The sequence below is a fragment of the Apium graveolens genome, chromosome 9, assembly GCF_009905375.1.
Source record: "Apium graveolens cultivar Ventura chromosome 9, ASM990537v1, whole genome shotgun sequence".
NCBI lineage: Eukaryota > Viridiplantae > Streptophyta > Magnoliopsida > Apiales > Apiaceae > Apium > Apium graveolens.
In genome coordinates this window covers 215350208-215370786 of record NC_133655.1, presented here as the reverse complement: position 1 = coordinate 215370786, position 20579 = coordinate 215350208, and the positions used below count along the sequence as shown (strand labels likewise).

General features: G+C 36.5%; 1 long non-coding RNA gene across 1 annotated transcript; it reads right to left on the bottom strand.

The window, feature by feature from the left end:
• Nucleotides 1–19244: 19244 nt before the first annotated feature.
• On the bottom strand, nt 19245–19895 carry LOC141683468 (uncharacterized). Its single transcript, XR_012560307.1, has 3 exons — nt 19727–19895; nt 19584–19641; nt 19245–19380 (listed from the first exon to the last, which is right to left on the bottom strand). It is a non-coding gene; the product is annotated as an uncharacterized LOC141683468 (long non-coding RNA).
• Between the last annotated feature and the right edge of the window lie 684 nt (nt 19896–20579).

The window sequence follows — 20579 nt, the reverse complement described above, 5'->3', positions numbered from 1 at the left end:
TAGATGAAAGTGGAATTAATTAGAGTTTTTTGTTTTAAAAAAAATTTAAAATGAATTGTTAGGAAATTATTTTTTTTTGAAATTATTACTATTTTTATTGTAATAAACTAGACAACGATTTATTTGAATATTTTGTTGTGCAACACGTTTTTAAATTTAGCAAGAAAGACAACGGTTTTAAGAATTAGACTATTGTCTGATATAGGTGACATATAATATATGTAGAACACTTGTCTATCAGGTATCATTTAGACAACACCTAATTTGTACATTGTGTGATTCGAGCTTAACTAACTAGTAGAAAAAAATACTTGTCTCATTTCCACAACCGTTAAACAAGACGTTATCTCAATCATTTTCAGACAATGGATTTTAAAAATCGTTGTAAGATTTTACTCATTTGCACAACATCACCTTAGAAAGGGTTGTCTGTCTCCATCAACTAGACAATGGATTTTAAAGCGTTGTAGTAATACTAAAGCCTTCCCATTCACACAACATCTTAATTTTGAAAACACTTGTCTGATTTGTTTTACTAGACAACATTTTTTTATCCCTTGTAGTAATCAACGTCAGACAACGCCAATTTTTTGGTTGCAAAAAAACTGTTGTATGAAAAATTCGGGCAACACTTTTTTGGTCGAGTGTTGTCTAATCGGTGTTGTCTGATTGCGTTTTTCTTGTAGTGAATGGCTCACAACAAATAGATCAATGTAGGACACTACATTCTGGAGGAACTGAGTACCAGGCTCATCATGCCATTCGCTTCAAGAGGTAAAGAAATTTTCATTCATAGATTCATTATGTCTGCTTTAAATCATAACGTGAATGACATACATATGCTTGAAGGTGTAGATAGGTCACTAATAGGCAACCATAAGTAAGTGTCCAAAATTCTATTTGGATCACTTATTACTAAAAATAAGGTACAGGTGGGTCTTAAGTTAACACCTTTCATGATTGAAAGATTTAAGACTTATCCTTACCTTATGCCTGACATGAGAACCAATGTGAGTCAAGCTAGTGCAACAATGGTTCCTGAGCCTGTGGAAGCACAAACACAGGCACACCCACAGGAACCTACCTATATTGAGCCTACTTCTTCAAAACCATTAGCATCTAGGAAATCAACCACTTCATCATCTCAAAAGGATAAAGTGAGTAAAAATAAGAGAAAGGAAATAACCCTTACAATTATAAATGAGAGTGGTGAGGAGCAAATATAACCCGAGTAACCTTTGGTCAGAAAAATAAAGAAGGCTAAGAAAACTGAGTTGGTCACTCAAACCACCTCTGTATCCTCCCAAAAGGATGCAGTTGTACAAATGGAGCCAAAACAAATTCTAGAAATATCCTCTCAATAGGGTGTTTTTATTGAAAAGAGCATTCTCCCCAATGCACCTTGTACAGAGCCTGCACAACCAACACTTGAACAAATCCAAGTGTATGGTAGGAGAAATAAGGATGACACACACAAAGAGAGCACATCCCTTGAAGCTTCATCATCCATTCAGGGGAGCTGCCAACACTCAGTCCTGAGCTTCACAATCTTATATCTAATATTTCTTCTTCCTATACTGAAGCACTTGAATCAAATTCTCAAGTGTTGCCCCAATCAAGTGACATAGTTCAAGAAACCTTGCTCACCACCCAGAAACCACAATTAGTTGGTGAGAGGCTACATGCTGGGGTAGGCCTTGATGACACCAACACAAATATAGGGATTCATCAGTTTTTACTGAAGACCCCATAGAGATCACAAATGCACCTTCATGTGTAAATCAATCTTCACAGACTATTAGGTTTGAGGGTAGTAATACTGAGGGGGAGCTATCTAAATCCTTTCCAATTCAATTAGAGGTTCCTGTTCCCGGAACAACTCCGCTCAAAACCCTGGCTGAAATTGCTTTGACAATTGAAGTTGGGAGTAGAATTGCCAATGATCCTGTCATATAGGAGGCAAGAATAGCACATTCAAGTGGAAGTGTGGTGCAAGACACACAAGGGTTTGAGGATGTTGCAAATGATAGTAGCACAGTCAAATCCCCTCCAATTCAAATGGAGGTTTCCATAACTGGTGAGGAACAACACCCTGTCATAATCACAGTGCAAACTGTGAGTTCAACTGTGACTTCTGTCACAGGTGGTTCTGTCCCTTCAAACCAACCCTCAACTTCTCAATCTCAACCATCTTATCTCATCTCCCAATGGCTCCAAGAAACTGAAAATCAACCTTCAACCACTGAAGATCTGGTAGTTGACCAAATTGGAGGCCTTGCACAAATCTCACAACAACTGCTCACATCCAACATGTTAAATTAGGACTACCAAGCATCATGCTAACCTACCAGGCAGATGTTGAAGAAAATCAAGAAAAAATTGTTGATGAAGCTGGTCAGAATGCAAACTGTGATGCTTGGTTGGATAAAGAATTCTCTATTGAAATGGAAGTTGTGCTAGCTCAGTTCAGGGAGGAGTATATCACTATTCTGGGAACCAATTCTAGATCCCTAACTCCTCAGGAAGTGTATGATGCCATCAATGATGTATACAAAGCTCAAATTAAGGCCTTCCACAACTATGGAAAGGCACTTCAAATCACATTGAATGGATATCAAGACAAAATAATGAAGATTGTGAGAAAGAAGATGGATCAAATTATCCCTTCTCAGACTGAGATTAAAAACAAATTCTCCAATTTTGCTGATCAGATGTCTAGGTATGATCTGAGTGGAGTAGAGACAAGTGTCAAAAATCTCAAAACCTCTTTTGTGGCTCTAAATGCACAAGTTCAACAACATATCATTAATTCTAACAATACAAGACTGAAGTTGGATCAAATGCACACTAGCAGATACACTCCTTTAGCCTTGCTCATGGATGAAATCAAGAAGGCTTTGTAGGACACTTTTGAGGTTTCTATATCTACTTTAACCTTTACTTCAAGCTCCTGTAATCAAGATATTCAAGATCTCAAGGCACGGGTTGCTTCTCTGGAAACTTCAAATGCCTCCCTCAATGCTCAAGTTAAGGCTTTGACTTCTCTAGTCAAGAGTTAATAATCAGATATCAAGACTCTAGTGGACTCTCACAAGTATCTCCAAATGCAGAATTATGTTGCTTTGGGGGCCGTCATGGGAAAGCTCAACATACCATTACCCCCACTACCTGAAGACATTAGGCCAGAATTACCAACTCCCCTACTCATTCTTGTCACCAAGACTAAGGGGGAGATTGAGGCTAGGATTCAACAATTCGGGTGTGTTAAAGCTAATTCTAAAGAGCCTATTCAGGTTGGTCAAAGGTCTTCAAGTGCTTAAGTTGATGTTGGAAAAGAAAGATTTCTAAAGGCTGTAGAAGGACCCAATCAAGACCAAGAAATCAGTAAACTTCTTACAGTGCTAAGAATGTCTCTTCAAAACAACTACATGACCTACAAGAAAGCTTTGGCCAAGAACATCAACTTCATCAGGGCAGCAGTTGTAAAAATTGATAATTTCTTGGAGAAAAGAATTGTTGTGAATATCAATGATGGTGGTGTGGACAGATGTCTTCAGGTGTCTCTTCCAAATATTAAAACCTTAAGAGCATCTGAGCTGGATGTAATGATTAACAGAATAAATCCAGTCATTCCAGAAGACACTCAACTTCTCCATGAGCTCAAAAATGCATGGTTAACAGCTTTTCCCGAAGCTTATCTATCTCTAAATAAAGGAGTAGTCTATATTTGTCCAACAACCAAGAAATGCAAATATTTTCTAGTTCCCAAGAACTGTGTGAGAGGGAATATGTTGTGCAAGACATGCCTGTACTTTAATAAGACTAAGTCAAATTGACAACCCTAAGTAAGTTGTATTGTAATCTTAGTTTGTATTTATATTTGTAACATTTAAAGTCTGTAAAAATGTAAAAGAGCAGACTGGAGTCTTTTTGTTTACACAATATCAAGACTAAGGATTCTATCTGGAAGAAGATCAAGAAGATCATGCTTCAGAAGAATTATGAAGAAGCTTGGAGTTGAATAAATCTGTTTGGATAAAAATATATTAAGTCAAAGATCTCTACAAGTCACAGATTTAGTGTTATAGAGAAGTCACTCGAGAACTTAAAATGACTTATAGAGAACTCAGGAAAGCTACTAGAGAACTCAGAGATATCGATAAGCCAAAATTCACTAGAGAACTCTAAGTTATCGACAAGTCAAGTTTGACTAGAGAACTCTGAGTTATCGATAAGTCAATAAGCCATTAGAGAACTCAGAGTTATCGACAAGTCAAAGTGAAGATATGAAGACTAGAGATCTCGACAAGCCAAATTCTCCAATGGAGAACTCAGAGACCTCTACAAGTCAAATTTACTATAGAGTACTAGAGATCTCGATAAGCCAATATACTTATCGAGATGTCAAGTTCTCTATAGACCAAACTGGAGATCTCGAGGTAAAATCTCAAAGTACAAAATTACAGATCAGTTCAATATCCATGATGTACAATCAACAAATAATCCAACCAGCTGGATTGACAAATCTACAAAAAGCAGCTTGAAGAGTGTACAAGATCAAAGGTGAAGATTAACTGACAAAGAAAGATCAAAGTTAACACAATATGCAAAGATATGTTAAGCCAGAAATGGAAGATATACTTTTACTAAAATGGAAATGACAAGTGACAGTTTACTAAAGTTAATAACATGTCTTATTATACACTGTGTAAACCAGGAGTTAACTAATTTATAAAGTTAATACTGGTCCTTTGTTAATTGTAATAATTTAGATCAGGAACTCTTGTATTCTCTCAAGAAAGAAGCTAAGCTCTTTATCAACAAAGAGCCTAGAAATTTTGTAGCAAAACATTCTTAATTTTAATATAAAATTAAGTGAGTTTTGAAAGATCTGTATTCTTTATTATTACATGTTTAATTTCTGTATGAACACATTTCACTACAACATTTGATTCACTTTTTTCACAACCACAAACAGTTCAAGAAAAGCATAAAAATACAAAAAGACATTCACCCCCCTCTGTGTGTCATTCATTACCTAACAAGTGGTATCAGAGCAAAATCTGAAAGTAAACGGATTCAAGATCTTGGAAGAATGAATACACAGAAAATCAGTAGCATCAAAATTCCTACCTTTGACAAAGCTAACTACACTCTTTGGAAAAAAAATGTTACTGTTTATCAGGATGGCCAATCCACTCTATATTCAGATTCTCAAAAATGGGCCCTTCACTCCTATGGTTAGAGTTGAAGAATCAACAGATGGTGATAAGGTCATTTCAGCACATTATGCTCCAAAAGACCCTTCTGAGTACACTGAGCCTGAAAAAATGAAAGTCAACATGGATAGTGGCTTGCAACTGATATTGATAGAGTCACTTGACAATGTAATGTACAACAACATTGTCAACTGTGACACTGCCAAGCAAATCTGGGAATAGATTGAAATACTATGTGAGGGTACTGAGGAAGTTAGATCTAATCAAAGAAGGATATTAATTTCACAATATGAGGGTTTCATGGCCAAGCCAAAAGAAAGTATCCCTGATGTGTTTGAAAGGTTCAATAAGCTGATAAATGACTTATAGCTCCATGATAAATAATATGAAGCTGAAGAGGTGAACTTGAAGTTTTTTCTCACATTCCCTCATCATTTGGAACAGAATATCTCAGCAATCAGAGAAGGGAGATATCTAAGCAGAATAACACTGGAAGTTCTTTATGGAATCTTGAAGATTTTTAAATTAGAAATGATTCAAAGAAAATCATTAAGAACTGGACAAGGGCATGTTGTAGATGGTTCAAGTGCTCTAATTGTCAATGAAATCCAGACCTCTAATGATGAGCCAATATCTCAAACTCCACTTACCTCAACAAGTGAGCAAAGAACCATTGATTCACAAGAACAAGTCATTCTGGAACTGGAAGAAGATGAGTTCTACATCTTGGATGAACTTAATGAGCTTGATCAGTCAATGGACTATCTGGCAAGAAACTTCTCTAACATTAGAGTAAAGAAGCCAAGATTTTTTAAGGGTAAAGGACAGTCTTTCAAGAAAGACAGAAGCTGGAAAGGAAAAGGGAAGTACACATCAGAAAGCAAAAATGGTTATAAAACTGGATCTGTTGACATATCAAAGATAAGGTGCTTCAAGTATGATGAACTAGGCCATTTTGCTAGAGAATGTAGGAAACCCAAGAAAGCAAAGAAAGAAAAAGCTTATCTTGAACTGGAAGCTAAGTATGAAGCTCTTCTGAAGAAACAACAAAACTTATATTGCAGAGGGTAAAAGTTGGGATGATTCTGATAATGATGAAGATGAGGAAGTTGGAAATTATGCTTTAATGGCCTTGGATCAAGGAGAATCATCCTCATCAAAATCACAGGTACCAACTCTCACTACCATTGATTTAAATGTGAGTCAATATAAGGAAATTGTAGAAAAGATGAGCACATAAATGTTTTACATTCATACAAGTATGGTTGCTACTAATGAAGAAGTTAGCAGATTGACAAAGATAAATGAGAAGCTTGAAAGTGAAAAACAAGAAACTAAATTGTTGTTGTTGGAGCTTGAAACTGTAAGACAAGAAAATGCATATCTGAAAAACAAGCTCAAGTGTGCAAGTGAAATTAAAGCAGTGCTAAGGGAGAAGCTGGAAAAGAATGAAGTTAAATTAAAGTCCTTCAAAAATGCATCTGAGTTAATTGGACAATACCATGAGAAAAACAAGCCATGTGTAAATATTGCTATCGGTCTTGATTATGATGCCTTGAACAGCAAGAAGAAAATTATAGGTGACAAAGAGAAAGCAACAGAAAATGAAAATGTTCCAACAATCCTGAAAAAGGTTGATTCACCTATGTTCAAGGCATGTGAAGTTAACTTCAGTGAAGAAGAGTTGATTATCAAGCAAGAAATTGCTGATGAAAATAATGAGAAGAAAGATACAAAAGCAACTCAATCCTTCAAAACTGAAGAGAAGCTCATGGATAATCAAAGTTCCAAGACACCTGTCAAAGAAACCAAGACTGAAGATGCAAGAAAGAAGAAGAAAAATAGAAATGGAAAAATTGGGATAAATAAAAGCAATAATTTTTCTTATGTTGCAGATGCTCCAAGAAAGAAATGTGAAAAATGTGGCTCTGCAAATCACCTAACTCATATTTGTAAAAAGGTTGTTAGCAAGCCAACTGAAGGAGCCTACAAATATAATGAAGCAGATGCAAATGATCCCTATTCATTCTGTAACAAGTTTGACTGCATCTCTTGCAACTTGAAAGTGATAAAGAGTTGTCATAAACTAAGAGTAGACCTCAAGGAAATAAAAATTGGGTCTACAACTGATAGGAAAATGCACAACAGACATTGAATTCTATTTTATCTGAAATAGCTCATTCTACTTCTTTTAAATCAGTTAACAAGAAGAAAGTACCCAACACTGCTTGGGTTGCTAAACACACTTAAAACTCATTTTGTGCAGGGAAAAGTGAAGAAGGTCATATGGATCATTGACAGTGGGTGTTCCAGATATATGACAGGTGATAAGGCCCTGCTATCACAATTTGAGGAGAAGGCTGGCCCTTTAGTGACCTTTGGAGACAACAATAAATGATTCACAATGGGATATGGCAAGATTGTTTCTGAAAATATTGTCATTGATGATGTAGCACTGGTAGCTAATCTTGAAGGGAATCTTCTCAGTGTTAGCCAATTTGCAGAAAAAGGTTTTGAAGTCTTATTCAACAAAGAAGAATGCACTTTTATCAGCAAGAAAACTAGTGAAATTGCTTTAAAAGGAGCAAGGAAAGGAAGCTTGTTTGTTGCAGACTTGGACTCAACAAATAAGGATGGAATTTGTTGCTTCTACACCAAGGCATCAGAAGAACAAAGCAAGCTATGACATAAGAAGTTGTCTCACTTGAATTTCAAGGCAATTAACACCTTGGTCAAAAAGGAGTTAGTAAGAGACATGCCTAAACTAGAGTTTCCTCAAGTTGAAGTTTGTGAAGCTTATCATAAAGGAAAAATGAAAAAAAATCAAGTCACAAGTCAAAAACTGTGAATTCTATAAGTGCACCATTGCAACTTATTCACATGAACTTGTTTGGACCAGTAAATGTCTTATCTATTCCAAGAAACAAATATGCATTTATGATGGTGGATAATTTCTCAAGATACACATGGGTAGAGTTCATGCACTATAAGGATGAGACTCCACACATCATAATTGAGCACATTAAGATGATAGAAAAACAGACTGAAGATCACAATTGTGTAAAAAGATTGAGAAGTGACAATGGAACATAATTCAGAAATGTAACATTGAATGAATTCTGCAAAACCAAAGGCATTGTTCAAGAATTTTCAGCAGCTAGAACACCTCAACAAAATAGAGTAGTTGAAAGGAAGAACAGAACATTAGTTGAAGCTACTAGGACAATGCTGCAAGATGCCAAGTTGCCAACAAGTTTCTGGGAAGATGCTGTTAACACTGCATGTTACACTCAAAACAGATATCTCATTAACAAGGCACATGGAAAATCACCATACTCAATCATGTCTAAGAGAAAGCCTACTGTAAAACATCTTCATGTGTTTGGAAGCAAGTGTTACATTTTGAAAGACAACTCTGAATATGTGTGAAAATTTGACTCAAAAGTTTTTGAAGCAATTTTTTAGGGATATTCACTGGAGAGAACCGCCTACAAGGTCTATGTGATAGATCTAAAGAAGATTATGGAAAACACATATGTGACTTTTGATGACGACAAGTGTCCAGGCTTGGAATGCCTTAATGAAAATGAAGCTGAAGCCCTTGCATTTGAAAATCTCAACATTGATAGTGATTCTGATGGAGAAGAGGAAGTTGATGCACAATAGATGATAAATGAAGAGACTACTGAACAGGAAAATCATGGGAATGGAAGCTCATCTCATACACCTGAATTTGATAGCACAAACTCAGGGGGAGAAAGAGAAGAAGGATCTAGCAGTCATACCAATAATGAAGATAATGATGAAGGCACAATTCAACAAACTCATACAAGGAAGTGGGATAGGAGTCACTCTAGAGAAGCAATTATTGGTGATCTTACTTCTGGTGTGAGGACTAGAAGTGAAACTGCTAATGAGGGCCTACATGCATGCTTTCTGTCTCAAATAGAACCCAAGAAAACTAAAGAAGCTCTAATGGATCCTGATTGGATATCTGCAATACAAGAGGAGCTTAATCAGTTTGAAAGGAACAAAGTTTGGGAGTTAGTTCCTGCACCAAAGAATAGAAGCATTATTGGTACAAAATGGGTATTCAGGAACAAGATGGATAAAAATGGTATAGTTACCAAAAACAAGGCAAGGTTGGTAGCAAAAGGCTACTCACATAAAGAAGAAATTGATTATGATGAAACTTTTGCTCTAGTTGTAACACCCCCAAATCCGGGGTCGGGGATCCGGGTTGTCACGAGTTCCATTTCCCTTAATAACACCCAATCTTAATAAACAATCAACTACTCTGTACTGTGACCCCACAATAAACACACACACCACAAGTTATAGTCTCAGAGATGAATATCCAAAAATAACACGAGTCATTTTATTCCAAAATTATATGCCATTACACCTTAAAAGGGTTTCTGAATATATTTACATTTATTTGCCATTATTACAATTGATAAAGATACATAAGTCTGGTGCCTCAAAAGTTGAAAGCCTAGCCTATTGGTAGTTCCTACCTCAGCTACAGCGACATCAACGCCTATAGGAAACTGCGGAACGTTTCCTATCCGCTCGCGAATTGGGAGCTTGGTCCTGTTCATCTTGTCTATCTGATGTTGTGTGATGAAAGAAGAAATCAAGGGTGAGCAACAAGCCCACCAAAATAATATGTATAATAACTAACAATATATGAGCTTTCTCATAGTACACATGAAAGTCTTGGTCAAGAAGAAATGAACCAAACTGATATCTTAACGCGACCAAGTCACAAAATATTCAGTATATATATACATATATACTTTTCACAATCTTTGAAATCCTCTGACATTTATAATATACACAGAGTTCTCGTTTATAACTGTATAAAATATCGTTGCAAGGCGATCTCATATATTTAACCCTTGTCTCAACGTTTTTCCGAAAATCTTTGACATGCACAAGATAATCATTTACTAGATATAAGTTTAGAAGATGAAGTTACAAGATACTCCAATATACTTATATCCGAATACTACTTGAACTACCACCGTTCAAGGTATAATCAGTTTCAAAAGTTCATCACATAGATGAGACTACAAGATAAGACTTGAATATATTCAATCCTTGAAATATCATTATAAATAATGAAGTTACGAGATACTTCATTAAGTCCCGATATATATATACACCTATATATATATTCATACACTCCTTTAAAACCTCTGTTATAAAAATAATAAACAGAGTTGCAATATCCAATGAATTTGGAAAGGAGAAAACCTTGGCATAAACCTGATATCTTGCTGATCAGGCAAAGATACCAATAAGTAACCTTTTCTACTAGTAGATGGATGAATCCCCCACCGGTCATCACCCTGGCCGCATTAGGACCTTGTGCTGGACCGCCACCCGGCCTCTTACGCGTTGATGGACTGCCACCCAGCCACTTACACTTTGATAGACCGTACCCCGGCCTGTCGCTTATGCCGACTCAATTAGATGGGCTTACTTCCCGAACATTGGGCAAGTAATCAAATTGTTTTCTCAAAACAGCAACCTCGTTGCGAATGTAAAATACATCACAGAGCCGGATCCTTCAGATTTTGAGCGAGTATTTAAATCCCCTTCGAAAGGAGGATCTTAAATATAAAAATGAGTTTTGGGATCCGCCCTAACTTTTAAAAATCATTTTGAAGACTCGAAAACATTTTTAAGAATGTTTGGAGTAATGCTGATTTAATGAAATAAATCAGTCCCGATATATTAGAAAATATCTGAATATTATTATTTAAATAATATTCCCATAAGGATAACTTTTATAAAAAAATAGTTGAAGTAGAAGTTTTAAAACTCATACTTGAAATGAATAATAAATAACCAAAGATATACTTATGCGAAAGTACGATCTTTATTTGAATAATCGAAAATAAGTTTGATTATCGAAACATTATTCTTTAATAAAATAAAGAATATTATTTAATAAATAAGCGGAGTCATAAGTCCACGAATGAATATTCAACTAATAATATTCATTAAATAAAATAAACAGAGTCATAAGTCCTCGAATGAATATTCAACTAATATTCATTATTTAAAATAAAGTTATCGAATAAACCTTATTCAACTATTATATATATAATATACTCGGGAACATCGACTCCCGGTTTAGAAAATGTTCACCTTTGGGTCCCCTATACTAACGGTATAAGCAACTACTGCTTATCTCTAGCATAGGTATTATGCAACTTATAAGCTTTTGAATCAACAATTAGATATCAAGATTACAAAACAGGCATGCATATAAATATCATATCACATGCTCCAATATATTGCAAGACTTTGCTAATAATAATCATGCACTTATCACAAGATAATGCATATACATATATACATCACAACAACAGTATAACGGGTAGAAAACTTGCCTGAGCGACTGGGGGTTACAAATGGCTTGGGACGAGTCTGGTAACCTATAAACAACATATAAGTTAGAATTAAACCAAAGTCGCTTATGAATCTATACTTTAACCAATTAGACCCTAACGTTCGCTTCTGCGCTTAACGATTCACTTAAGTCGCTCGAGTACCCTCGGCTCGACCATTTTTAATAAATTAACCCTTAAGGGTTTTAAGGCGATTCTTTCACGAGTACCTTACTAAATGCCTAATCCACTTAACATAATTATTTCATACCCCAATTAGTCATTTAAAGTCCTTAACCAAGGTTTAAAAGTAAGGCGAGGGGTAATGGTTCGGTCGCGAAACGCCGTTACTTAAAACGGACATTTCTCCTAAACCGTACATCGGATTCAAGCGATCCACATATCAAAACCAAGCTTATGACACTATCTAGCTAAAAATGGCAATTTTACAGATTTTTTGTTGAGTTTTCTATCCTGAACACTAAGAACAAGCAGTTGAATAAAAATGGGCATTACGATGGCTGTGTTTACGCGATTACCAATGTTTAAACTGCTCCAATTAACCACCAACCAACTCATAACCATCAATACAACAAAACTTCACCTAAACCATACCACGTCAGTCAATAACCTCCAAGTGTTTTAACTCAAACAACCACAATCAAGACCTATGAACTATAATCAAGATTCAATTACCAAAATACTTCCAAATCAAACCAAACTACTAATAATCACAATCCATGCTTCTCATTTCACAAAACCTACCATTAAACTTGCTAACAAATAAAGTAAAGGCTAGGGTTTGAATTTTATACCTTCCTTTGGAGGTGTTAAGTTGCTAGGAAGCCTTAGGGAGCCTCCTACAAGCTTAATCTTTCCAAAGAAATCAAGAACACAAAGTTAGGCTTTGAAGTTTCTAAAAGTCCGATTTAAAGAACTGTAAAAATGAGGGTTTTACCATGCTTATTTGGATGAGACTTGTGAACAAGAGTTGTAGGCCATCTAAATACCTTTCCAACGAGCTATAGAACATAACATTTGAGTGAGAAATGAAGGAGATACAACAGTTTTAATGTGCTGGTTCTGTTTTGGCCGAGAGCAATGAAAATGGGGGAGAAAAAAGCTTGCTTGTGTTGACTTATTTTGTGGTGTAAATGGAATGGTAGGTGGATATTTGTTTGGCTAACTCTTGGTTAGTTAGTGGAAAGTGATGTAAGCAAGCCTATGTCACCACTTGCATCACTCTTGCCACTTGTCCTCTTCTTATGGTGGAAGCTTTTCATTAAGCTTAATCCTTGTTAATTAGGTGCTTTAATACTTGTATTATCCTTGCTAATCCCCTAGCTACTTGCCCAAGCTTGATCCTTAGTCGTTTAATTGCTTTACGACTCGTTTATTATTCATTCTCGTTGATCGTTTGAGCGATCATATCCGGGATCTTATTACTTGGGTTCCCCTAAACCTTTCTCAATATTTTATATTTCTTTTATGATCCTCTCTTATAACCCTTAAATTTAAATCCTTTTAATCATGTTACCTTATACTCAATTCTTTTGGTATCTGGTGGATTTTCGGGAAAAATCAAAGTGTCCGGATCCGAATTCTAATGACCTTTACATACACTCATTTACTTTATGGAATACTAATACGATCTTAGAATTTCCATAACAGTACTCCTATATAACGTGGTCTGATAATTTTCCTTAATCAGCATTGTCAACAAAAGTTACTATTCATCCGTGTTTTAAAAATTCCAAAAATTGGGGTTATTACAGTCTCCCCTCCTTAAAAGGTTTCCGTCCCGGAATCAGATAGAAAACCGTTGGGGATACTTTTCTAGCATTGCACTTTCTAACTCCCAAGTCAATTTTTCCCACATGGTGGTTCTACCACCAAACTCGGTCTAGTTTGATAACCCTACTCCTAAGCACTTAATCCCTTTCCATCTATAACCCTTCCTGGTTGCTCCATATAGGTTACGCCTGGTTGCATGTCTATGCGCTCATATGCCCTTATTTGTCTGGCATCCGGATTACACTTCCTTAACATTGATATGTGAAACACGTTATGAACTTGCTACAGGTTCGGGGATAGGGCTAGCTCATATGCTAACTTCCCAATACGTCTTAATATCTCCAATGGTCCAACAAATCGTGGACTTAGCTTTTCTTTCTTTCCGAACCTCATAAATCCTTTCCAAGGCTTTCCAAGGGGATATCTTTCACAACACTAGGTCCCCTACTTCATACTCCTTGTCCTTTCATTGTCAAATCAACATACTTTTTATGTCCATCTTGGGCTACTACCAGTCGTCTTCTGATTAGATCTATTATATCCTTGGTCCTTTGGACCACTGCTGGTCCGAGCATCTTGCGCTCTACAACTTTATCCTAACATAAGGGAGATCGACATTGTCTTCCCTCAAGGATCTCATAAGGCGACATCTCGATAATGACATATAATCTATTGTCGTAAGAAAACTCAATCCGTGTTAAGTGATCATTCCAATTTCTTTCAAGTCTATTGCACAGAATTTCATCATAGCTTCTAGCACTATAGCTTTTGCTTCTCAATACCCATTCTTTTCCAGTTCGTAATCGTTACTATCTTCCGTACATGATACTATTCTAGATATACCTTTACTCGCTAGAGTTTTATAACCTCTTAATAATCGCGTCAACCTTAGTATCACGGACGCGTTAGAATCGGAATACCATCTTACTTGGTACCACTTCATCTCTAGCTGCCTCCATCTTTGAAAGCTTGGTCCTTCGTATAAAAGTAAAAGAATTTATTGAGAGATCACTATGATCATGAACACTTGTTCTATTGCATAGTTAGTACAGAAGGTGGCCAGCCTTTAGTACTTCACAAGCAATTAAACAATAGATGGTATCCTACTCGGCTTTTATCACACAGATAGATAGTCATTCGACAATACCTCCCCTTCTGGAAGGGTTGTTCTTCTCAGTTTATATGAAATGAAAAGAAGAGAAAAGAACGAACTGAAGAGAATTGTATATTCGTAAAAAAAAAATTATTGCCATAAAATATCTGGCTTGGAATCTACCTCTGAACTATAGAGGTTTATCATAGGAGAACAAAACATATATGTATTTATATCAACATCAAGTATTATAGCATCGTATTTCACATGCCTAAATATTTTTGCTATTCCGTCCATCATTCTATGGACCCATGCTCTTCCTCGAGCTTATACACAATCACCTTTGAAACTTCCTCGACATCGAAAATCGAATCTGGGATCTCATTCTAGACATCATCGTCACTAGAATTCTATGCTTGCACCGCAATCTTCTTCGTATAGTAATACGACTCTCTATTCCTAAGAAGGAATAAATATTCAATAGGTAAATAATCGACCTAGTTTTTCTATCAAAGATAACTTATACGTCAACATGACAAGATTAGTGGTACTCAATCTCAACATCCATTCCAATACAACTCTCACGGTTGTAATCAGCTCATTACTCGCAGAATCATTGTTGCATTACTATGGTCCACCACTGACCTACTGTCGTCATTCACTTTCCATGAAATCTTAATATCTAACCATACGGAGTCCATACATGTAGTATAGAATTCTTCTAAGGAGTTAACATAATCACCATTCATAATTCATGAAGAACACTCATGATCCTGACATACATACATGACATGAAGCATATAAAATTGCATAAGAGTTTCAATCAAAGCACCGATAGCAGGTTAATACCATTCTTAATCACATGCCTTCAATAGAAGACTTAACTCAAAGGTTTGTTTGGTCCTTTTTGAAATATGGTCCTGGCTTATTCTCAAGATAGGACCTTCTAAGATAGATAGCCCGCTAATGGCGATTACACGAATTAAACCTTTACCCAACTACTATTACGGTTGAGTATTGCACAGTCATCAGAAGGAATGTCAATCTTCCAAACCATAATACAACCTTCACAGCTTTAACCATCATCACTGTATTCCTTTGGCACAAGCGCCTATAATTATCCTCTTACCTTTAAAGTGTCGGCCACCTCTTTGGCCTTTCCTGATAGTAAAATTTCCTTACAGTCAATGTCATTTTAACCACCTCCAAATAAATTTTCTACCTTATTTCAATCACTGATTTTGTGAAGATGTTTTCCTTAAAATATCACTATTTTTCCATAAGTTATTGCCTCAGTATTTAGAGGTTAATCACTGTCACGACGGACTCTCAATCATACTTAGAACATCTTTTATCTTAGGCCCTAATTGCCCTGAACAATTTCGACCTTTACTGGTTCGATCCATATTTTCTCGTGGTTTAACACGTGCCCCACTTGGCATCATTATAATTACATCATATTTCCTTTATCAATATTTCTATTCTTGAGAATTTTGAATATTACCTTTCTCCTTGTTAAACCTCTAAGGTTATCCTTGAATCGTTCCTCCTGTATTCCCTAGATACAGGGCATATCAAGATACCATTTATTAATACCAGAATCATTGTCTATATACTTCTGAAGAATCTCTCCACTGATTCTTAAAGGTTATTATTACCTTAATCCTTTCCAATTCATACTGTCAAAACTCATACTATCCCTATTAAGGGTGAAATGCCAACCTTTATGCATTCCCCTAGGATTTATTTTAAGTTACCGATGTTCTATCCTTAATTCCACCTTTAAAAGGTACATGCATCCTTCCATGGATAATCAAGTCATATATCCCTGATAAGGGTGTCTTATTTAATCATTCCCACCTCGATAGTATATGCTGAATTTCACAATAACATCTGTATTCAAAATGAGGTCAATCAATATGGCCTCCAAAAGATAACAACGGTTATCCGCTTTTATTTCCTAAATTGGGTAACGATAACAAGGATGTTCTGGAAGATATTGGTCGTGTTCAACGTGAACTTCTTCTTAATAATTCCTTATTTACTTTTGTTGTTTATCTCAACAGTCATCTCAATGTTGGGATATCTTTCATACCTGGCGTCTCCCTTTTTGGGTATCAAGCCACCGGTCTTACACTTCATATTCTTGAAGGTCACTTCCTTCATCCAATTTTCCTAATTTCTTACTTTCTTGACTCCTCAGTCCATCCGCCTTTCCTTATTAATCAATCGATCTATCTCAAAGTTTCATCGAATACTGTCAACTTCAAGGGAATTAACTATATGTATCGCTTACGCCTTCAAACCTTGAATTTATCTCATGATCAGTCACCATCGCGCTGATGATGACACACTTCTCTATATTTATTGCAAGGGTTTCTTAGGGTTTCCCATACCTAACTCCCTTATCACTTCTCAACTCTATTTCCTTTATATCCCTTTATATTTCTACCCTTTTCAGTCTTTTATTTTCGTTTCCATTACAATCATTACATGAACCAACACAACATAAGCATTGATTTCAAACATCCCGTCATTCTAGATTCGTGTCCTCAGAATGAATCTTGACAACTTTTACAACTTAAATTCATAATTCATCATACTTCTCCGCTTTTGTTCTGGCTCTAAAGTTTTTATACTACCTTCATAACCTTGGGAGTTACTTTCCCGAAAACAATTGACTGAACGTTAATCAGTTTATTCTAACCTCTGGCTCCGTGCCTTTCTTGGTCTTTCACCAGAAGGTGGTCTCTCTCTTAGGAGGGTAAGTGACAAAAATAGTCTTTTGTGATTCGTCAATCATTTAGAATCTCAAATGATTCCTAAATTTCCTTTAGCCAGGCTCTTCCCTCGACTGGGTCAGCTTGTTCCTTGGAACTCTAAGAGCTTAGCGACTTAAAGGTCCTGAAAGAATTTCTCATCGCATTGTTTCCTCAGGGTGGTGGTTGGGGATAATAGTCTAAGTTCTGTCTAGAAAGGTCCATAAATTATCGTATAGGAGTACCGTCTCGGGTCTCCTTTCCTTACTCGACTTCTGTTTCCTTAGTCTGAACATTCCCTCCTCCTCCCCATAATCGGGGTCATCCTACATGTTTTAAATCCTCATTTTCCACTTCATTATGTTATCGGCTCCTTCTTTCTTAATGGCAACCTCCCTGACTATCACATTCGGGGTTTATCCTAAATCTTATTCCTCGAACTATGGATTTCATCTAAGATCTAGTCCTTAAGCTCTTAAACGTTTGGAACCCAAATTATGTAGGAATACCTCATTATTCCCTTATCATCTTTCTTGGTATTAATCTTTTCTCCATTTGTTGGCTCTCTGCCTTCATTCATCACTTTTTCTTGGCACAATATGATCTTCTCCAATAATCCGGGTTGTATTACAATCTCAAACAGCTTTTCGGTACTGGCTCCGGTTACCTTCATTTCTATTTCCATTTTCTCAAAATCTCTTATCAACTCTCCCAAAGACAGTTTCATCTTGAGTCTCTCTTTTATACTAAGGGCATTAGCCACCATTTTGGCTTTCCCGGGATGATAAAGAATCTCATAATCGTTATCCTCGATTAGCTCTATCCACCTCCTCTGGCGCATGCTGAGCTCTTTCTACGTGAAAATGCACTAGAGCACTTATGGCTTGTGTAAATCTCGCACTTCTCTCCACACAAGTAGTGCCTCCAATCTTTAGGGCAAAACTATTGCCACGAGCCCAAGCTCATGGGTGGGGATATCGAACTTTATATTCCCTTAATTATCTTGACGCGTACGCGATTACCTTGCTGTGCTGTATAAGAAGCACCCTAATTCCTTATGCGAAGCGTCACTACAATTCACAAAATCTCCTTTTTCATCCGGCAACGCCAACATAGGGGCCGCCACCAACCTTTGCTTTAGTTGTTAAAAGCTTTTCTCGTATTTCTCAGTCTATTCAAACTTCTTAGTCTTACGAGTAAGCCGCGTCAAATGGGCTACTATCTTTACAAACTTGAACGAACCTCCGGTAGTGACCGGCTAATCCTACCTCTGGTAGTTTCCCTAATCATGGTCATCAATTCCTCAGTGGTCCTTTATCCATTCTTGTCAGGATCCTCCACGGAATCCTCCTCAGCCACAATCCCTTCTAGGACAACATCCTCAACCGCTACATCCTCAATATGAACATCATCCGGTCCCTCGTTAGGACGCTCTATCGGATCCACAATCTGATCTCCAATAAGTAATAAAACATCATCGCGTTGTTGCTCCTCAACCTCAGGGTTCGGAGTCCCGCTACCATATATGATAGCGAACTATGCCTCTATCACGATATTTATAAGGGTTCCCCTAAGGGTTTTAACTGTCAGTACTACATTAGGTAGTCCGACTATGAACTTGGCAAGAGTTCTTATTTATCTTAGTTAACTTATTATTTTAACGTCACTTCATCTCTGAGGTTTATAACGCTTAGCTCTGATACCATTTCTGTAACACCCCCAAATCCGGGGTCAGGGATCCGGGTTGTCACGAGTTCCATTTCCCTTAATAACACCCAATCTTAATAAACAATCAACTACTCTGTACTGTGACCCCACAATAAACACACACACCACAAGTTATAGTCTCAGAGATGAATATCCAAAAATAACACGAGTCATTTTATTCCAAAATTATATGCCATTACACCTTAAAAGGGTTTCTGAATAGATTTACATTTATTTGCCATTATTACAATTGATAAAGATACATAAGTCTGGTACCTCAAAAGTTGAAAGCCTAGCCTATTGGTAGTTCCTACCTCAGCTACATCGACATCAACGCCTATAAGAAACTGCGGAACGTTTCCTATCCGCTCGCGAATTGGGAGCTTGGTCCTGTTCATCTTGTCTATCTGATGTTGTGTGATGAAAGAAGAAAGCAAGGGTGAGCAACAAGCCCACCAAAATAATATGTATAATAACTAACAATATATGAGCTTTCTCATAGTACACATGAAAGTCTTGGTCAAGAAGAAATGAACCAAGCTGATATCTTAACGCGACCAAGTCGCAAAATATTCAGTATATATATACATATATACTTTGAAGTTTATACCTTCCTTTGGAGGTGTTAAGTTGCTAGGAAGCCTTAGGGAGCCTCCTACAAGCTTGATCTTTCCAAAGAAATCAAGAACACAAAGTTAGGCTTTGAAGTTTCTAAAAGTCCGATTTAAAGAACTGTAAAAATGAGGGTCTTACCATGCTTATTTGGATGAGACTTGTGAACAAGAGTTGTAGGCCATCTCAATACCTTTCCAACGAGCTATAGAACACAACATTTGAGTGAGAAATGAAGGAGATACAACAGTTTTAATGTGCTGGTTCTGTTTTGGCCGAGAGCAATGAAAATGGGGGAGAAAAAAGCTTGCTTGTGTTGACTTATTTTGTGGTGTAAATGAAATGGTAGGTGGATATTTGTTTGGCTAACTCTTGGTTAGTTAGTGGAAAGTGATGTAAGCAAGTCTATGTCACCACTTGCATCACTCTTGCCACTTGTCCTCTTCTTATGGTGGAAGCTTTTCATTAAGCTTAATCCTTGTTAATTAGGTGCTTTAATACTTGTATTATCCTTGCTAATCCCCTAGCTACTTGCCCAAGCTTGATCCTTAGTCGTTTAATTATTTTACGACTCGTTTATTATTCATTCTCGTTGATCATTTGAGCGATCATATCCGGGATCTTATTACTTGGGTTCCCCTAAACCTTTCTCAATATTTTATATTTCTTTTATGATCCTCTCTTATAACCCTTAAATTTAAATCCTTTTAATCATGTTACCTTATACTCAATTATTTCGGTATCTGGTGGATTTTCGGGAAAAATCAAAGTGTCCGGATCCGAATTCTAATGACCTTTACATACACTCATTTACTTTATGGAATATTAATACGAACTTAGAATTTCCATAACAGTACTCCTATATAACGTGGTCTGATAATTTTCCTTAATCAGCATTGTCAGCAAAAGTTACTATTCATCCGTATTTTAAAAATTCCAAAAATTGGGGTTATTACACTAGTTGCAAGAGTGCCTTCCTAAATGGTGAGTTAGA